This window comes from Stenella coeruleoalba, assembly GCF_951394435.1.
Source record: "Stenella coeruleoalba genome assembly, chromosome: X".
Lineage (NCBI taxonomy): Eukaryota > Metazoa > Chordata > Mammalia > Artiodactyla > Delphinidae > Stenella > Stenella coeruleoalba.
The window spans coordinates 23,465,124-23,485,122 of NC_137152.1; the positions used below are offsets into that span (position 1 = coordinate 23,465,124).

At 37.2% G+C, this 19,999-nt stretch overlaps 1 protein-coding gene across 10 annotated transcripts in view; it reads left to right on the plus strand.

Annotated features, from left to right (window-relative positions):
* The window catches only part of DMD (dystrophin), a 2,843,071-nt gene that overhangs the window by 240,786 nt on the left and 2,582,286 nt on the right, over window positions 1–19,999 (plus strand). For all 10 annotated transcript variants that reach the window (XM_079909736.1, XM_079909735.1, XM_079909718.1 and 7 more), the window contains 2 exons: window positions 3,835–3,957; window positions 7,178–7,256. The gene's annotated coding sequence lies outside the window, so the exon portion shown is untranslated. The remainder of the gene's footprint in view (window positions 1–3,834; window positions 3,958–7,177; window positions 7,257–19,999) is intronic.

Consider the following 19,999-nt stretch of genomic DNA (forward strand, 5'->3'; position numbering starts at 1 on the left):
ATCACATTTATTTCTTTAGCCCTTAATCTCTCAGGCACCATGTTAAGGGCTTTACATGCATTTAAGCCCTTAATACTCATGAAATTCCTCTGTGGCAAACACTGTGGTTATCCCCAGTTTACAGAAGAGGAAATTTAGGCTTATTCCTGAAAAGTAGCAAAGATTATAATCCAATGCTTGGAGAGGTTCAAGGTTTCCAAAAATATGAATTTAGGGGACTCTCAAAGGTATTACATTAAATATATTGTCATAATAAAAATCTTTCTAAATAAAATTTCTTTAAGGCTTCAACTTCACAAATAATTCTGTTTCACTGGCCCCAATCCACCCCCCACCTTTTATTCCCTGATATAGTCTGTGTGCTCAGGAAACCCTGTGACTTTGTCCTATTGTGCTGAATCAAGTTCTTTTTAGAGATATTTCTATGCAAACTACATTTCTTGTTAAAGTTTCTAAGCAGCTTTTTTTTTTTCGCTTCAATCTTATTGTATGTTATACTTTCAATCTTCCTGGTTTTATTTTTGAAAGTCTCAGCAAAATACTTATGTAACCCCTGCTCCAGGCCTTTTCACAAATTGTCAGGGTGCTAAAGGGCCCATTTTTCAACTTTCCCTCTTGCTATCTCAGTAAAATTGCTTCAATTTCCATTCAATACTTTGTGTAAGCCATAGACTTTCCTGAAGATTTCTGGAATTCCAAAGAAGCTTCTATTTTCATGGTAACCTCTGGTTTCTAACTTCAGCTTCTCAGTTTCTGGTTTGTCTTACTGTTACCAAACTCAGGTTTGGCTCTTTGCCACTCAAAAAGTCAATACTCAGGCTTCCCTGGTGGCGCAGTGGTTGAGAGTCTGCCTGCCGATGTGGGGGACGCGGGTTCGTGCCCCGGTCCGGGAAAATCCCACATGCCACGGAGCGGCTGGGCCCGTGAGCCATGGCCGCTGAAAGTCGGGCTTCCCTGGTGGCGCAGTGGTTGAGAGTCCGCCTGCCGATGCAGGGGACACAGGTTCGTGCCCCGGTCCGGGAAGATCCCACATGCCGCAGAGCGGCTAGGCCCGTGAGCCATGGCCGCTGAGCCTGCGCGTCCGGAGCCTGTGCTCCACAACGGGAGAGGCCACAACAGTGAGAGGCCCGCATATCGCAAAAAAAAAAAAAAGTCAATACTCGAGAGACAAGTGTTGGTTGGAAAAGGAAAACTTGCTTTAATCAGGGAGCCAGCTACCTGGGGAGAAGGTGGACTTGTGTCCCAAAACCAACTCCAAAGATTCTGCTCGGCCAGGAAATTTTTTGAAGGGAAAAGGGGAAATAATCTCAGTTAATTATTAAGGTGGGAGATCAGATTCTTTGTCATTTTTCCATTGCACACAAACCTGCTGACTTCTCCTGATCTTCCTTTGGTTACTATCTTGCCCGCATGGTCTGCCTGCAAATTTGCTAAGGGGGAAGCTGGCAGTAGAGAGTCAGTCATTCTTTAACTACTTCTTCATTCTTACTCCTTCTAATCCAGGAAAGGAATCAACAGGTTAGGCAAGGCATTGCATGCATTCAGTAGGGCAGAAGTCAGGAGTTAGGTTAAATGTTACCTAGTGATCTAATTTTTATAATTTAGGTCTGAGGAAAACAGACATGAACAAACAGAAAAGGAGGAAAAATTGCTACTTACATTACCACCCCTCCATGCTTGGCCACTCAGATTTTGTGAAGATGGGAGGATGATTATGAGGAGAGTGGTTGGATGGGGACTGACGCCATTGAACTTCAAAATAACTGAATATTGCAGATCTGTTTTATTAACTGTAATGTTGCTGTACCACGTCTGGGGAAATATCACTGGCTATCTATGCTCCTTAGCCTTACAGTAGGTTCCCAGGTTTTCAGGTTGCTACCCAACACTGGTGCCTTTTAAAGTAACTAACTTCTAATGGCATCTGGAAATCTTCAGCTTCATTGTGGAGAGTGTATTTATCAAGTTACATCTTCAGGAATGACTAAGGGAAAAAAAGGACTTGCACTTCAAACAATACTGGAAACCCCATGGGAGATTCTTAAATATATCAAGGAAGTTGAAAAGAGAGTAGAAGAGAGGAGGAAACAGGAATCCTCTCTAATCTGAGATTGGAGGGCTCCAATGTTATACTTGTAATGATGGGGGAGGTTGTTATTCACACACTAACTTTAAACTTGGCACATAAAGAATAACAAGTACAAATAAAATGACATACATTTTGACAAAACACAACAAAGTGAATACTTAAAATTGGCGAAATTTGTTGTATGTAAATTACACATCAATGAAAATAACTTTTTAAATGACATGCAAATAAAAACTTATATTACCTCAAAACCAGATGTATTTGTCAGGTTCCTCCAGAGAAACAGAAGCAGTAAGATATAAGAAATTGGCTCCTGTGATAATAGAGGCTGTATGCAATCATGCTATATGCAAGCTAGAGACCCAGGAAGGCTGATGCTACAGTTCAGCCTAGTGTGAAGACCTGATAAACAGGAGTAAATCCCAGTCCAAAGGTTTGGAGAAATGAGATGAGATGTCCCAGCACAGTGAGACAGGAAAAAAGTGTGCAATTACTCTTTCCCCAGCCTTTTCTTCTATTCAGTCCCTCAAGAGATTGGATGCTGCTCAACCACATTGGAGAAGGCAATTTAATTTACTGAGCCCACTAATTCATATGCTAATCTGATTTTGAAACACCCTCATAGATACACCCAGAAATAAAGTTTAATCTGAGCACTGTGTGGCCAGTCAAGTTGACACATAAAACTAACCATCACAAATTCACCCCTTGTCAATTAAGCACCTATATGCATCTCCTTAAACCCTACTTTATCTCCAAATAAAGACAAACCAAGGTCATAATTCAGCCTAGCCTGATACAACTATCCTGCTTACAACTGAAAATTTACTCTTTCCCAGGAGAGGAGGTTGTCTTGAGTGATGTTTATTCTCCTTGGTATCCCATAATTTTATAGCTATTAATGTAAAATTAGCAATACTTAAATACTATGATATAAAATCAATGTATCTTGTGTTACATGATAAGGGAGAAAAAGAGTAAAGGAAAAAGCAGAAAGAAACCAAACATACACACAAACATATTCATAGCAAAATAAGTAGGAAATGCTCATGACGATTACAGTCCTGCCTGTAACTGGTCACGTGGCCGTAGCTGGTATTGTGACTAAATTTTTCGACTACTCATTCTGTATTCCCTTACCCCATGGCCAGTCAAGTTGACACATAAAATTAACCATCATACTAAGGTTGGAAAGGAATGAGTCCAAACCCAACTTGAATTATTCCATTGATTGAAAATAATGAATGGCAATTTCAAAGTTCTAAGAGAAATCATAGGGGTTCTATGTGGGAAAAAAGAAGTGAATCAATAAATTCTTGTTTAATTGACAATAAGCTTTTTGTGTTGCTGAATGTAATGTCTGTTCATGGTAGAAAGCACTAAAAATTATAAACAAAATTTAAAAATCACTCATAAGCCATCATTTCTGAGTTAATTCACATTCATATTTAATATTTAAAAAACTTCTAGTCATTTTTCTTATGAATTGTCTTAACTATGTTATGTATTTTCTCTAGTATTATATTATAGTCATCTTAAGGAATATAAATATTTTTAAATGCAATTTTTATGTCTGTATAACATAATATCCATTCTGTGGATAAAATATTTTTACCATTTCTTTATTTTCATCACTGTGCCTTCATTAAAAAAAATATTATAAGATATGCTACAATCAATACCATAATATATAAATTTTTCCTGTATATCTGCTCATTTCTCTTTTTTCTTTTTTTCTTTTTCAGCGGCACCCTGTGCGGCTTGCGGGACCTTAGTTCCCCAACCAGGGATGGAACCCAGGACCCTGGCAGTGAGAGTACCAAGTCCTAACCACTGGAATCCGGGGAATTCCCAGTTCATTTCTTCAGGTCTAGACTTTGAGTTCATGCATCAGTAGCTATGAATTTTTCTTAAAGTACAGACTGTAGATTTCCAGAAAATGTTCCATTTTAAACTCCCTGATGCACTGTATACAACTGTCTAAACTATCACAGTTTCAGCTGTAATGACTATTAGACATTTTGTCTTTATGTTGGTACTCTGATAGGTTAGAACGATCAGAATTGTTGTTGTTTTCATTTTCAGTTGTTTAACTAGTTAAGAGTTTAAAACATGTTCGTGTGTAATGATGAATATATCAGCATCTTAGAGCCTTAGTGGTCATTTTGTCCAACCTCCCATATAAGCATAAGCAGTCATCCCTTCATATTTGCAGGGAATTTGTTCCAGAACCACCACGGATACCAAAATCCGTGGATGCTCAAGTCCCTTATACAAAATGGTGTAGTCCTCTCCTTCAACTAACACACCATTGTAAAGCAATTATACCCCAATAAAGATGTTAAAAAAATGGTGTAGTCCTCCATATTCATGGTTGGTTCAATCCATGGACTTGGAACTCCCAGATATGGAGGGCCGACTGTATACAATTCAAATTTAGAAAACTCCTGGTGATATGGAGCTCATTACTTCCTATCATATAATAATTAAATGATATAATTAGATCTGGAGCTATGTTCAATTAGGAAAACGCCACCATTAAAAAAAATTACTTAGAAATGGTGGAATCTTCCAAAATTGAATGAAGATCAGTATCAATGATGCAGGCTCTCTTGATGCAATACCTGTCATTCCATGTGCAGATTCAGTGTGTGATAAAAATATTCAAAATGATTAGAATCAGCACATATAAAAATGGCATCAAGTTGAAAATAAAAAAAATTGTTACTTGAGTTTAAAAGAGACTGTTAAAAAGGAATTAAGAATTTCAGTGTTGAGTAAGTTCATATGGAGAACAATTTCAACCATCTTTCATGCTATTCTACAAAGTCATAGCTCACTTGAGAATAAGTGTTGAGGGAGGGTCCATTCTCCCACTATTGTAGAAAAAGTGTGAACACATTGGAACCAGGTATCCTAGGTTTAAATCCTGCTATTTACTGCTCATGTGACCTCAATTTCTATAAATCTTGGTTTGTTTTTCAATTAAATGAAGAAAATATTATTTTTTGGACTGCTATTAAAATTTAAAGGGATAACATGCATAAATATCACAGTGCCTGGCTTATAGTAACTGCTGAAAAAATGTTAGATCTCTTTTCTACCGCCCTTCCCCGTTCAGAAACACCAATTTTGTTTTACAGATATCTTGTGAACAATTTAGTATTCTAGGATTGTCTATCTTGTAGCTCCCTTTGCTCCCTGGATGTATAAAATTGCATTCTCTGACAGTCCTCAACAAAGGACTGGGTTGGTTTTCTTCTGGATCTCCCTCCATAGCCTCTTACCTTTTTTTTTTTTCTTATTTCTGCTGCTTAGAGTGATGTCCTGTCACTCCAGATTTCTCAAGAAGCCCTCTGTAATCACCTGTACCCTGGATTAATTGTATCTGTATTTTAAGTTTGTTCAACATCTCTCTCTATGGGTTTTATCACCATGAAACGCTGTCTTTTAATCCAAGGTCTTCTTTCCTTGGATTGTAACTGTTTGAAGGGCAAGAATTCAAGTTAATAAGCATTTCTAATGAGGACATTTTATTTGTCATTCAGTAAGCTCAGTGCTTTAGGAGACAGGCAAATTAATTCAAGTACTGACAAAATTAGGAAGACAGATAGCCAAAAGTTTATGATTTAAAAAATTAATACAAATGACATGTGAATTAAAAAGTAATATGCAAATTCAAAAAAAGGAAAAGTATAGTCATATTCACTGTTTCACTTGACATAAGCCAAGACTGTAAAAGGCCCATTCCCAGTTGGAATATGCTCTCAATCAAAGACAGAACATAAAATAGCTAACTGAAATACTTTTACTCCTTTTTTCTCAACTTTGACTGCTTTTTAGATTTATTTTTCCAAAAAGAAAGTGATTGTTTAAACTGACTCAAAATCATACTGCTTTGCACCCTGAGTCATTGTTGCAGAAATAGACAAGGAGATGGTAAGTTGTGGTTTTTTTAAGGGGAAAAAGCAGATCCTTCTTTTGATGATGGATGAATATTATAGTTAGTTTATGATGCTCAAAGTCTTGTGAAAACAAAGTGTGAGCACTGGAAATTTCAGAACCACTTGATAATCAATGTTGCATACGTCCTGTTTCTTATGAAAAAGCAACTGCCATTACCACTGTAATTTGGTGAAGATTGTGAAGGGAAAGTCTGAGTATAAAAATAAATCTGAAGGATTACTGTTTGATCTTGGACATAGAGCATCTAGTTAAAAGTGGCACAGAAACAAGAGCAGTTCATTTTGTACACTTTCTGAAATTACAGGTTAGCCCAGTAAATAAGGTTGAGACATGGAACCATGCTTCAAATCTAGGATGACTTAAAGATAAGATAAAATAAATTTCATTTGTTTAAACAAGAAAGAAATCAAATCATTTTCTAAAGAGACATATACCAGAATGTTCTAAAATCATAGAACTTACTGAAGAATCTTTAATAGAAACTCACAGGTCCTTTCTTGTTTTAAAATAAATTCACTCCAATGGAAGTCATTTGCAGAAATTATTTGTAGGGAGGGTGTATTACTTTTCTACTGCTGCTACAAACTTAGAAACTTAAAACAACATAATTTATTAACTTATACTTCTGTAGCTTGGAAGTTTGATAGAGGTCTCATCAAGCTGAAATCTATGTCTCAACAGGACTGCATTCTTTCCTAGTGGCTCTAAGGGAGAATCAATTTCCTTGTTCATTCAGGTTTTGGCAGAATTCAATTCCATGTGATTGTAGGACCTCCTTTCCTTGTTGGTTGTCAGATGAAGGTTATTCCCAGCTTCTAGAGGCTGCCATATTCCTGGGCTCATGGTCCCCTTCCTTCATCTCAGGATGGTAACAGCAGGTTGAGTCTCTCACATTTTGAATTCCTCCTGCCCTTGCTTCCATTGTCCCATCTCTCTGACCCATTATTCTAACTTCTTGTTCCACTTTTAAGGACTCGTGATTACATTGGGACCACTTGAATAATGCAAAATTATGCCCTATCTCAAGGTGCTTAAAGTCTTTAAAATCCCTTTTGACAATTAAGGTAACATATTTACAGGTTCTGGGGATTAGGAAGTGAACTTTTTTTTTTTTTTTTTTAGGCGAGAGCGTTATTCAGCCTGCCTACCACAGAGAAATAAAAAGATACCTGAGGTTCTCCCTTCATTTTTTCCTAAATTGGTAAGTGGACATTTCAGAAGCTTTATTGGTCACAGAATTTGAGGAGATAAATTAGTGCTTGCAAATGATCTACTTGTGTACAGGTTCAGGATGGTTGATATGCCTTTGAGTTTTGATATGAAATCAGTTTCTCTGTTGTTTATTCTTAAAGCCATAGTTGGATTAATGTGGAGGGGGTGTGGCAGGGGGGAAGAGAGAGGTGGATGACATGGCTTTTCCTAAAGCTCCCAATTCAGGATTTTACTTTTCTTTCTGAAAACTTCTCCATAGCTACAACAAATTGGGAAAAAAATGCTTCAGATACGAATGACTTGTCTCTGAGTATGTTTGTTTATGGAGGCTAACAGAATTTGACAACTTTAGGTTCAGATATTATTTGGTCAGAGAAACTAGTTTTGTTTTAAAAAGTTAAAAATAACTCCATTTCTGAACATGTGACACTAGTTGAGAAGCAAATTACATGTTTGACTATATTTGTCTCCAAGATTCAGCTTGACTTACAGTGTGGATTGAATGACACTCTATCTACATTTGAATTAGGAATGAGTAGTTATATTGATCCATAACAAAACAAGGGCTTGTTTGTTTTCCTAATTTGTCTACTGGAATTAGGTACTAAATAGTCATACATTATCAGTTATTGAATCTGTCAAGGAAAATAGTTTTTATAGGTGTGTATTAATAGGCACTCACTGGAGAAATATTATGTTTCCTCTGTAACAAACATAATTTTATTTATATAATGCTTATTAAGGGGTAAAAATTATTATTGGGTTGTGCCTAGTCATGTCAAGAAGACCTGTAGTTGAAAAGTAGTTATAGTAAGGAATTACACTAGTTTTAGAAAAAAATCAATATTTAAACTTAAACATGGATTTTGCAAACTGGTATCTGAAACGAATCTTATTTCAACATATAGTAGTTTCAGCAAAATTAAATGTTACTCTTCATGTACTAGTGAGTAATAGAAGGCTGTAATTATACTATGCACCTATGTCCTCCAAAATCTAAATTTCATAGGTGCTTTCTATGAATCATCTAACCAAAAAGAAAAGAAGAAAAAGAAGAAAAGTCACGAGACCTCCAAATACATTTTTCTTGAATCTCAGCAGTATATCAACTAGGTTTCTAGAACCATTATGCTAACACTAGTTAGTTAAATGGCTCATTTTGCGTTGTTTTCTTAGTGACAGAAAAATTAATCTCATTAAATAATTAAACTTCAAAGACAGTTGATCCTTGCAATGATAGCCTAACTTTAGCATCTCTTGTCGTGATCAAAAGGAGAACAGAGAATCTAAAAAAATATGGATTATTTACTTTCTCCTTGTCCAAGAAAGGAATAGGGAAGAAAAGAGAATATATCTAATCTGCAATACATATTAGAAATTACAGTATGAAAAATTTGTTCAGAATAATTCCCTTCCATAGATTGTCAGAAATAGTACATTTGAATGGATTCTCTGAAAATCAAGTTCAAGAAGTTTCTTGTAATTGCAGTAATAGTAGAAAAGCCATTGCTAGCTGATGCTTAGAGACATATTATCTGGAGAAGCATTCTGTACTTCTCAGCTGAGTCTGCACCACTGGTTTGAGATATTTGACTTTTTCTGCTTTTTAAAATAACTGAACTCAAAGGACATTTAAACTTAGTACAAACCACAGAATACACAATGAAATATTAGGTTAATATAGTAGTACCCAGAACCCCTATAGTCTAGTTTTAGTTTGGCTTGACAAAACGTAGATGAGTTTGACAACTTTTTTTTCATTCAGATAAAAATATTTAGTTTACTTTGCCATTGTTATTTACTGTTGATAACTGTTGAGGCCACTATAATTGGAGGTGGTTGATATCTAAATGGACATTACTCGTTAATGTAATGTACAGTGTTGTTATTGTTAAGGGAAAAGCATACTTAAAATTAGTCTAAGTACCTTTCTTTCTTTTTTTTTAAGTTTTAAAATTCTTTTTATTTTTTGCTGTGTGAATATACTAATGACTTAAATAGAAAATCCTTCATGTTTGGTAGTAAATTGTATATAAGTACGTTTACATTGTGAAAGGTTAATAACATATTGTGATGAGGAAAAAACTTCCACTGCTCCTGTCCTTTTCTCATTACTCTCTACAAAGCTAAACGTTATAAAGATTTTGGAGTCCAGTTTTTAATGTACATCTATATATTTCTATATCTATTGTTTTTGTTTTAAACAAATAGGATTACCTAGTACCTTTCTTAAATAAGTGTTTTATACTTAAACATCCCCCCACCTCAGTGTAGGTTATAACCAAAGGAGTTGCACAAATATCAACACCAACTCAAGCATACACTCTACACTATCATAATATTTTAACCATAAAGGCTTATGCTTTTGTCTAGCTTTTAGACTTACATAAAAACAAAGAGAGGGTTTCCTGTTCCACATGTAAGGAGCTTAGAAGTCACCACTCCATCCTAACAAGTAAAAGCTGAACAGGCTGAAAAATCAGCAACTCTTCTTGAATTTATGAGTGGGAGGACTCAGGACAAACTGCTGCCCCAAGATTGGAGGGAGAAAGAGAGTAGTAGAGGGAGTCACAGCTGACTAAAACAGAGAGTCTCGAGCAGAAAACTGCCCTGGGAACCAGTGCTGAAGTAGGAAAAACTGAACTGTAATTGACAAATTGCTGGAGGCTCAGTGTGGACAATTCTAAGAGTTTAAAAACTCCAGGGGGACCTAGTCGTAAAGGGGCCCCACAATGTTACGAGATTTATATCCAGGAGTTTGGTCAGGTTCCCACAATAAAATATCACAGATAAACCCTCCTGCCTGTGGTAGGAGGAGGGGTAAAGGAGCCATTTTGAAATATGCCAGAGTACTCTGTTATTCTTAACAAAGCCTGTCCTCAGTAGAAAGAAACTAGTTAACCAGAGCCTAACTTGCTGGCATAATATCAGAGCCTAATTGACCTGGGGAAAGGGAAACAGCCAATTCCAGTTCACTCTAGCTACCCTGTTCTACCTAAGGGAGGAGAAAAAAAAGGGAGAAACTTTTGTAAGTTCACAGTCCAGAGGCACAGCTTCATTAAAGACTGAAACCTGATCGTAGGTGTCCCCCGACACCTCACCACCACATTATTAAAGGCCAATTATACCAGTTCTTTTACTCAGTATATCATGTTTGGCTACCAAAAAAAAATTGCAAAGCATACTAAACGGAAAAAAGTACAATTTGAAGAGACAGCAAACGTTAGAATCAGGCATGGCAGAGATACTGGAATATCAGACCAGGAATTTAAAACCATTATGATTAATATGCTAACTACTCTAATGGATAAAGTAGACAAGATGCAAGAACAGATGGGCAACAAAAGTAGAGAGATGGAAGTCCTAAGAAAGAACCAAAAATAAATGCTGAAGGACCAAAACAAAACAAAAAAAACTGTAACAGAAATGAAGAATGCCTTTGATAAGTTTATTTATTTATTTATTTGTAAACATTTTTATTGGAGTATAATTGCTTTACAATGGTGTGTTAGTTTCTGCTTTATAACAAAGTGAATCAGTTATACATATACATATGTTCCCATATCTTTTCCCTCTTGCGTCTCCCTCCCTCCCACCCTCCATATCCCACCCCTCTAGGTGGTCACAAAGCATCAAGCTGATCTACCTGTGCTATGCGGCTGGTTCCCACTAGCTATCTATTTTACGTTTGGTAGTGTATATATGTCCATGCCACTCTCTCACTTTGTCACAGCTTACCCTTCCCCCTCCCCGTGTCCTCAAGTCCATCCTCTGTGTCTGCATCTTTATTCCTGCCCTGCCCCTAGGTTCTTCAGAACCATTGTTTTTTTTTTTTTTTTTGATTCCATATATATGTGTTAGCACATGGTATTTGTTTTTCTCTTTCTGACTTCACTCTGTATGACACACTCTAGGTCCATCCACCTCACTACAAATAACTCAACTTCGTTTCTTTTTATGGCTGAGTAATATTCCATTGTATATATGTGCCACATCTTCTTTATCCATTCATCTGTTGATGGACACTTAGGTTGCTTCCATGTCCTGGCTATTGTAAATAGAGCTGCAGTGAACATTTTGGTACATGACTCTTTCTGAATTATGGTATTCTCAGGGTATATGCCAAGTAGTGGGATTGCAGGGTCATATGGTTGTTCTATTTTTAGTTTTTTAAGGAACCTCCATACTGTTCTCCATAGTGGCTGTATCAGTTTACATCCCCACCAACAGTTCAAGAGGGTTCCCTTTTCTCCACACCCTCTCCGGCATTTAATGTTTGTAGATTTTTTGATGATGGCCATTCTGACTAGTATGAGATGATATCTCATTGTAGTTTTGATTTGCATTTCTCTAATGATTAATGATGTTGAGCAATCTTTTATGTGTTTGTTGGCAATCTGTATGTCTTCTTTGGACAAATGTCTATTTAGGTCTTCTGCCCATTTTTGGATTGGGTTGCTTGTTTTTTTGATATTGAGCTGCATGACCTGCTTGTAAATTTTGGAGATTAATCCTTTGTCAGTTGCTTCATTTGCAAATATTTTCTCACATTCTGATGGTTGTCTTTTCATCTTGCTTATGGTTTCCTTTGCTGTGCGAAAGCTTTTAAGTTTCATTAGGTCCCATTTGTTCATTTTTGTTTTTATTTCCATTTCTCTAGGAGGTGGGTCAGAAAGGATCTTGCTGTGATTTATGTCATAGAGTGCTCTGCCTATGTTTTCCTCTAACAGTTTGATAGCGTTTGGCCTTACATTTAGGTCTTTAATCCATTTTGAGTTTATTTTTGTGTATGGTGTTAGGGAGTTTTCTAATTTCATTCTTTTACAGGTAGCTTTCCAGTTTTCCCAGCACCACTTATTGAAGAGGCTGTCTTTTCTCCGCTGTATATTCTTGCCTCCTTTATCAAAGATAAGGTGACCATATGTGCATGGGTTTTTCTCTGGGCTTTCTATCCTGTTCCATTGATCTATATTTCTATTTTTGTGCCAGTACCATACTGTCTTCTTTACTGAAGCTTTGTAGTATAGTCTGAGGTCAGGGAGCCTGATTCCTCCCGCTCCGTTTTTCGTTCTCAAGATTGCTTTGGCTATTCAGGGTCTTTTGTGTTTCCATACAAATTGTGAATTTTTTTCTTCTAGTTCTGTGGAAAATGCTATTGGTAGTTTGATACAGATTGCATTGAATCTGTAGATTGCTTTGGGTAGTAGAGTCATTTTCACAATGTTGATTCTTCTAATCCAAGAACATGGTCTATCTCTCAATCCATTTGTAACATTTTAATTTCTTTCATCAGTGTCTTATACTTTTCTGCCTACAGGACTTTTGTCTCCTTAGGTAGGTTTATTCCTAGATATTTTATTCTTTTTTTTTTTTTGCAGTGGTAAATGGGAATGTTTTCTTAAATTCACTTTGAGATTTTTCATCATTACTGTATAGGAATGCAAGAGATTTCTGTGCATTAATTTCGTATCCTGCTACTTTACCAAATTCATTGATTAGCTCTAGTAGTTTTCTGGTAGCATCCTTAGGATTCTCTATATATATTATCGTGTCATCTGCAAACAGTGAGAGCTTTACTTCTTTTCCGATTTGGATTCCTTTTACTTCTTTTTCTTCTCTGATTGCTGTGGCTAAAACTTCCAAACCAATGTTGAATAATAGTGGTGAGAGTGTCTTGTTTCCAATCTTAGTGGAAATGGTTTCAGTTTTTCACTATTGAGGATGATGTTTGCTGTGGGTTTGTCATATATGGCCTTTATTATGTTGAGGAAAGTTCCCTCTATGCCTATTTTCTGGAGGGTTTTATCATAAATCAGTTTGAATTTTGTTGAAAGCTTTCTCTGCATCTATTCAGATGATCATATGGATTTTCTCCTTCAATTTGTTAATATGATGTATCATATTGATTGATTTGCATATATTGAAGAATCCTTGCATTCCTGGGATAAACCCCACTTGATCATGGTATATGATCCTTTTAATGTGCTGTTGAATTCTGTTGGCTAGCATTTTGTTGAGGGTTTTTGCATCCATATTCATGAGTGGTATTGGCCTGTAGTTTTCTTTCTTTGTGACCTCTTTGTCTGGTTTTGGTATCAGGGTGATGGTGGCCTCGTAGAATGAGTTTGGGAGCATTACTTCCTCTGCTGTATTTTGGAAGAGTTTGAGAATGATAGGTGTTAGCTCTTCTTTAAATGTTTGATAGAATTCGCCTGTGAAGCCATCTGGTCCTGGGCTTTTGTTTCTTGGAAGATTTTTAACCACAGTTTCAATTTCAGTGCTTGTGATTGGTCTGTTCATATTTTCTGTTTCTTCCTGGTTCAGTCTCGGAAGGTTGTGCATTTCTAAGAATTTGTCCATTTCTTCCAGGTTGTCCATTTCATTGGCATATAATTGCTTGTAGTAATCTCTCATGATCCTTTGTATTTCTGCAGTGTCAGTTGCTTCTCCTTTTTCATTGCTAACTCTATTGATTTGAGTCTTCTCCCTTTTTTTCTTGATGAGTTTGGCTAATGGTTTATCAATTTTGTTTATCTTCTCAAATAACTAGCTTTTAGTTTTATTGATCTTTGCTATCGTTTCCTTCATTTCTTTTTCGTTTATTTCTGATCTGATCTTTATAATTTCTTTCCTTCTGCTAACTTTGGGGTTTTTTGTTCTTCTTTCCTAATTGGTTTAGGTGTAAGTTTAGGTTGCTTATTTGAGATATTTCTTGTTTCTTGAGGTAGGATTGTATTGCTATAAACTTCCCTCTTAGAACTGCTTTTGCTGCATCCCATAGGTTTTGGGTCGTCGTGTTTCCTTTGTCATTTGTTTCTAGGTATTTTTTGATTTGCTCTTTGATTTCTTCAGTTATCTCTTGGTTATTAAATAGTGTATTGTTTAGCCTCCAAGTTTTTGTATTTTTTACAGATTTTTTCCTGTAATTGATATCTAGTCTCATAGCATTGTGGTTGGAAAAGATACTTGATATGATTTCAATTTTCTTAAATTTACCAAGACTTGATTTGTGACCCAAGATATGATCTATCCTGGAGAATGTTCCATGAGCACTTGAGAAGAAAGTGTATTCTGTTGTTTTGGAATGGAATGTCCTATAAATATCAATTAAGTACATCTTGTTTAATTTATCATTTAAAGCCTGTGTTTCCTTATTTGTTTTCAGTTTGGATGATGTGTCCATTGGTGAAAGTGGGGTGTCAAAGTCCCCTACTATGATTGTGTTACTGTCGATTTCCCCTTTTATGGCTGTTAGTATTTGGCTTATGTATTGAGGTGCTCCTATGTTGGGTGCATAAATATTTACAATCATTATATCTTCTTCTTGGATCGATCCCTTGATCATTATGTACTGTCCTTCTTTGTCTCTTGTAATAGTCTTTGTTTTAAAGTCTATTTTGTCTGATATGAGAATTGCTACTCCAGGTTTCTTTTGTTTTCCATTTGCATGGAATATCTTTTTCCATCCCCTCACTTTCAGTCTGTATGTGTCCCTAGGTCTGAAGTGGGTCTTTTGTAGACAGTATATATATGAGTCTTGTTTCTGAACCCATTCAGCCAGTCTGTGTCTTTTGGTGGGAGCATTTAATCCATTTACATTTAAGGTAATTGTCGATATGTATTTTCCTATTACCATTTTCTTAATTGCTTTGGGTTTGTTATTGTAAGTCTTTGCCTTCTCTTGTGTTTCCTGCCTAAAGAAGTTCCTTTAGCATTTGTTGCAAAGCTGTTTGGTGGTGCTATATTCTCTTAGCTTTTGCTTGTCTGTAAAGGTTTTAATTTCTCCATCAAATCTGAATGAGATCCTTGCTGGGTAGAGTAATCTTGGTTGCAGGTTTTTCTCCTTCAACACTTTCAATATGTCCTGCCACTCCCTTCTGGCTTGCAGAGTTTCTGCTGAAAGATCAGCTGTTAACCTTATGGGGATTCCCTTGTGTGTTATTTGTTGTTTTTCCCTTGCTGCTTTTAATATGTTTTCTTTGTATTTAATTTTTGACAATTTGATTAATATGTGTCTTGGCGTATTTCTCCTTGGATTTATCCTGTATGGGACTCTCTGTGCTTCCTGGACTTGATTAACGATTTCTTTTCCCATATTAGGGAAGTTTTCAACTATAATCTCTTCAAATATTTTCTCAGTCCCTTTCTTTTTCTCTTCTTCTTCTGGAACCCCTATAATTCGAATGTTGGTGCATTTAATGTTGTCCCAGAGGTCTCTGAGACTGTCCTCAATTTTTTTCATTCTTTTTTCTTTATTCTTCTCTGCAGTAGTTGTTTCCACTATTTTATCTTCCAGGTCACTTATCCGTTCTTCTGCCTCAGTTATTCTGCTATTGATCCCATCTAGAGTATTTTTAATTTCATATATTGTGTTGTTCATCGTTGTTTGTTTCATCTTTAGTTCTTCTAGGTCCTTGTTAAACGTTTCTTGTATTTTCTCAATTCTTTTTCCAAGATTTTGGATCATCTTTACTATCATTATTCTGAATTCTTTTTCAGGTAGACTGCCTATTTCCTCTTCATTTGTTAGGTCTGGTGGGTTTTTATCTTGCTCCTTCATCTGCTATGTGTTTTTCTGTCTTCTCATTTTGCTTATCTTACTGTGTTTGGGGTCTCCTTTTTGCAGGCTGCAGGTTCGTAGTTCCCATTGTTTTTGGTGTCTGTCCCCAGTGGCTAAGGTTGGTGCGGTGTGTTGTGTAGGCTTCCTGGTGGAGGGGACTAGTCCCCGTGTTCTGGTGGATGAGGCTGGTTCTTGTCTTTCTGGTGGGCAGGTCCACGTCTGGTGGTGTGTTTTTGGGTGTCTGTGGCCTTATTATAATTTTAGGCATCCTCTCTGCTAATGGGTGGGGTTGTGTTCGTGTCTTGCTAGTTGTTTGGCATAGGGTGTCCAGCACTGTAGCTTGTTGGTTAGTGAGTGAAGCTGGGTCTTGGCGTTTAGATGGAGATCTCTGGGAGATTTTCACCGTTTGATATTACGTGGAGCTGGGAGGTGTCTTGTAGACCAATGTCCTGAACTTGGCTCTCCCACCTCAGAGGCACAGCCCTGACGCCTGGCTGGAGCACCAAGAGCCTGTCATCCACATGGCTCAGAATAAAAGGGAGAAAAAAAAGAAAGAAAGAAAGTAGAAGATAAAATAAAATAAAATAAAGTTATTAAATATAAAAAATAATTATTAAAAATATTTTTAAGTAATAAAAAAAAGAACGAAAGAGGAAAGCAACCAAACAAAAAAACAAATCCACCTATGATAACAAGTGCTAAAACCTATGCTAAAAGAAAAAAAGAAAGAAATGGACAGATAGAACCCTAGGACAAATGGTAAAAGCAAAGCTATACAGACAGAATCACACACAGAAGCATACACATACACACTCAGAAAAAGAGAAAATGGGAAAAAAATATATATATATGATTGCTCCCAAGGTCCACCTCTTCTAATTTGAGACGATTCCTTGTCTATTAAGGTATTCCACAGATGCAGGGTACACCAAGTTGAATGCGGAGATTTAATCCGCTGCTCCTGACGCTGCTTGGAGAGATTTCCCTTTCTTCTCTTTGTTCGCACAGCTCCCGGGGTTCAGCTTTGGATTTGGACTTGCCTCTGCCTGTAGGTCACCTGAGGGTGTCTGTTCTTCGCTCAGACAGGAAGGGGTTAAAGGAGCAGCTGATTCGGGGGCTCTGGCTCACTCAGGCCGGGGGAAGGGAGGAGTACGGAATGCGGGGTGAGCCTGTGGCAGCAGAGGCCAGTGTGATGTTTCACCAGCCTGAGGCACTCCCTGTGTTCTCCCGGGGAAGTTGTCCGTGGATCACGGGACCCTGGCAGTGGCGGGCTGCACAGGCTCCTGGAAGGGGAGGTGTGGAGAGTGACCTGTGCTCACACACAGGCTTCTTGGTGGCGGCAGCATCAGCCTTAGCGTCTCATGCCCATCTCTGGGGTCCACGCTGTTAGTCGCGGCTCACGCCTGTCTCTGGAGCTCCTTTAAGCAGTGCTCTTAATCCCCTCTCCTCGCGCACCAGGAAACAAAGAGGGAAGATAAAGTCTCTTGCCTCTTCGGCAGGTCCAGACTTTTCCCCGGACTCCCTCCCGGCTAGCCGTGGTGCACTAACCCCCTGCAGGCTGTGTTCACGCCACCAACCCCAGTCCTCTCCCTGCACTCTGACCGAAGCCCAAGCCTCAGCTCCCAGCCCCCGCCCACCCCGGTGGGTGAGCAGACAAGCCTCTCAGGCTGGTGAGTGCTGGTCAGCACCGATCCTCTGTGCGGGAACCTCTCTGCTTTGCCCTCTGCACCCCTGTTGCTGGGCTCTCCTCCGTGGCTCTGAAGCTTTCCCTCTCTGCCACCCGCAGTCTCCGCCCGCAAACGGGCTTCTAGTGTGTGGAAACCTTTTCTCCTTTACAGCTCCCTCCCACTGGTTCAGGTCTCGTCCCTATTCTTTTGTCTGTGTTTTTTCTTTTTTCTTTAGCCCTACCCAGGTACGTGGGGAGTTTCTTGCCTTTTGGGACGTCTGAGGTCTTCTGCCAGCGTTCAGTAGGTGTTCTGTAGTTGTTCCACGTGTAGATGTATTTCTGATGTACATGTGGGGAGGAAGGTATCTCCATGTCTTACTCTTCTGTCATCTTGAAGCTCCTCCTGATAATTTTATTGATAGACTGGAAAAAACCGGCTAAAGAATGTCTAAGATTGAGGATATAGCTAGAGAAACTAAAAACTGAAAAGCAAAGAGAACAAAGGTTAAAAAAAAAAGAACAGACTATTCAAGGGCTCTAAGACAACTAACATACACAAATGTGAATACCATAAGGAGAAGAAATTGAGCAAGGAGCAGAGGAAATATCTGAAACAATAATGACTGAGAGATTCTTCAAATTAATGTCAGACATAATATCACAGATCCAGGAAGCTCCAAGAGAACACCAAGCAGATTAAATGCTCCCAAAGGCAAATCATTATCAAACTACAAAAAATAAAGAAAAAAATATGAAAGAAGCCAGAGGGGGAAAAGCACCTTACCTACAGAGGAACAAAGATAAAAATTACATTAGACTTCTCCTTAGAAACCATACAAGGAAAAAGAGAGTGGAGTGTAATATTTAAAGTGTTGATTGAAAATAAACACCAACCTATAATTCAATATCCTGCAAAATGATCCTTCAAGAGTAAAGGAGAAATAAACTTTCTCAGGCAAACAAAACTTGGTGGAATTTGTTGCCAGTAGACCTGCCTTGCAAGAAATGTTAAAAGAAGTTGTTTAGAGAGAAAAAATATATATATAGTTAGAAACTTGGGTGTACATAAAACGAAGCTTCAGAGAAGGAATAAGTGAAGGTGAAATAACTTTTATTTTTCTTATTCTTAACTGATTTAACAGACAACAGTTTGTTCAAAATAACAACACCAACAATGTATTCAATTGTGTATGCTTAGGAATATATCTTATCATATATATATATAATAACTTAGAAGCTTTTGCACAACAAAGGAAACTATAAACAAAATGAAAAGACAGCCTATGGACTGGGAGAAAATATTTACAAATGATTCAGCTGACAAAGGATTAATTTAAAAAATATACAAACAGCTCATGCAGCTTAATATCAAAAAATAAAGGTAATATATTTTTAAAACACACTGGACATAATACATGTTCAATAAATATTTAAAATTTACTTATCATTTTATATGCTCGAGAACTGAGGCTTTGATTGATGTAAATTGCAAAGGCTAAGATATAGTATACCCTCACCAGATGTTACCAATTATATTGTTACCTATCAATTCTGTAAAAATTGTTACCTATCAGTTCTGTAAAATGAAGATATTACATAGTCAAGTGATTTATTCCCACTTGCACACCTAATAAGACTGGACTACAGAATGAAACCCAAGTCTTGTAACTTAAAATCAATGGTCCTTATATTACACTCAAGCAGCCCAGTCCTTTCAGCCTTTCTGTTTTCTTTTAAATAGACTTGGGTTTCAGTTAAGCTAACTGGAGTCCAGGCTAATTTTCCTATCGTATGCTATTTAAACTATCAATCTTTACAACTAGAAACAATCCTTAAAAGAACTGGGAAACCAATGACTTTATATCTAATTCTCTCAGAAGTGTATTTTTATTTTAAGACTTTATTCTAAGTGTGAATGAATTTGTAAATGAAAATTTGTTATCTGTTGATATGTTGATAAGTTGATGGATGAGCAAGTGGATAACATGTAAATTGTTAGGAAGTAGCTTTGATAAATGTATATTCCATGTGTGTGTTGAGGAGTTTCTTACCTCTAAAATCACATGACACAGATGACCATCTATTTACTGTTATAGAAGAGCTTACTTACCTAGGAACTTCCTGAGCCACAAAGTCAAAAATAAGTGTGTCATAGAGAAAACTAATCTTGCCCTCTTTCTTCAGCCTGTTGCTTGTGTACCCAAAGAGTTAAATAATTTATTGCAGTCAAATGTTCACAAACAGAGTAAACTGAATACCTCAGTAAATTTTACAAATTAGTGATTCTCAAAATGTAATGCCCAGCTTCATCATCACACGTGAACTTGTTAGAAATACAAATTCCTGGGCCTAATCCCAGTTCTCAAGAATTACAAACTCTGGAGAGGGTCCCACCAATTTGTGTTGGTACAACCCTCCAGTTGATTCTAAAGCATGCTAACATTTGAGAGCCTTTTCTCTAAATCTGCACTGTCCAGTACAGTAGACACTAGCCACACATGACTAC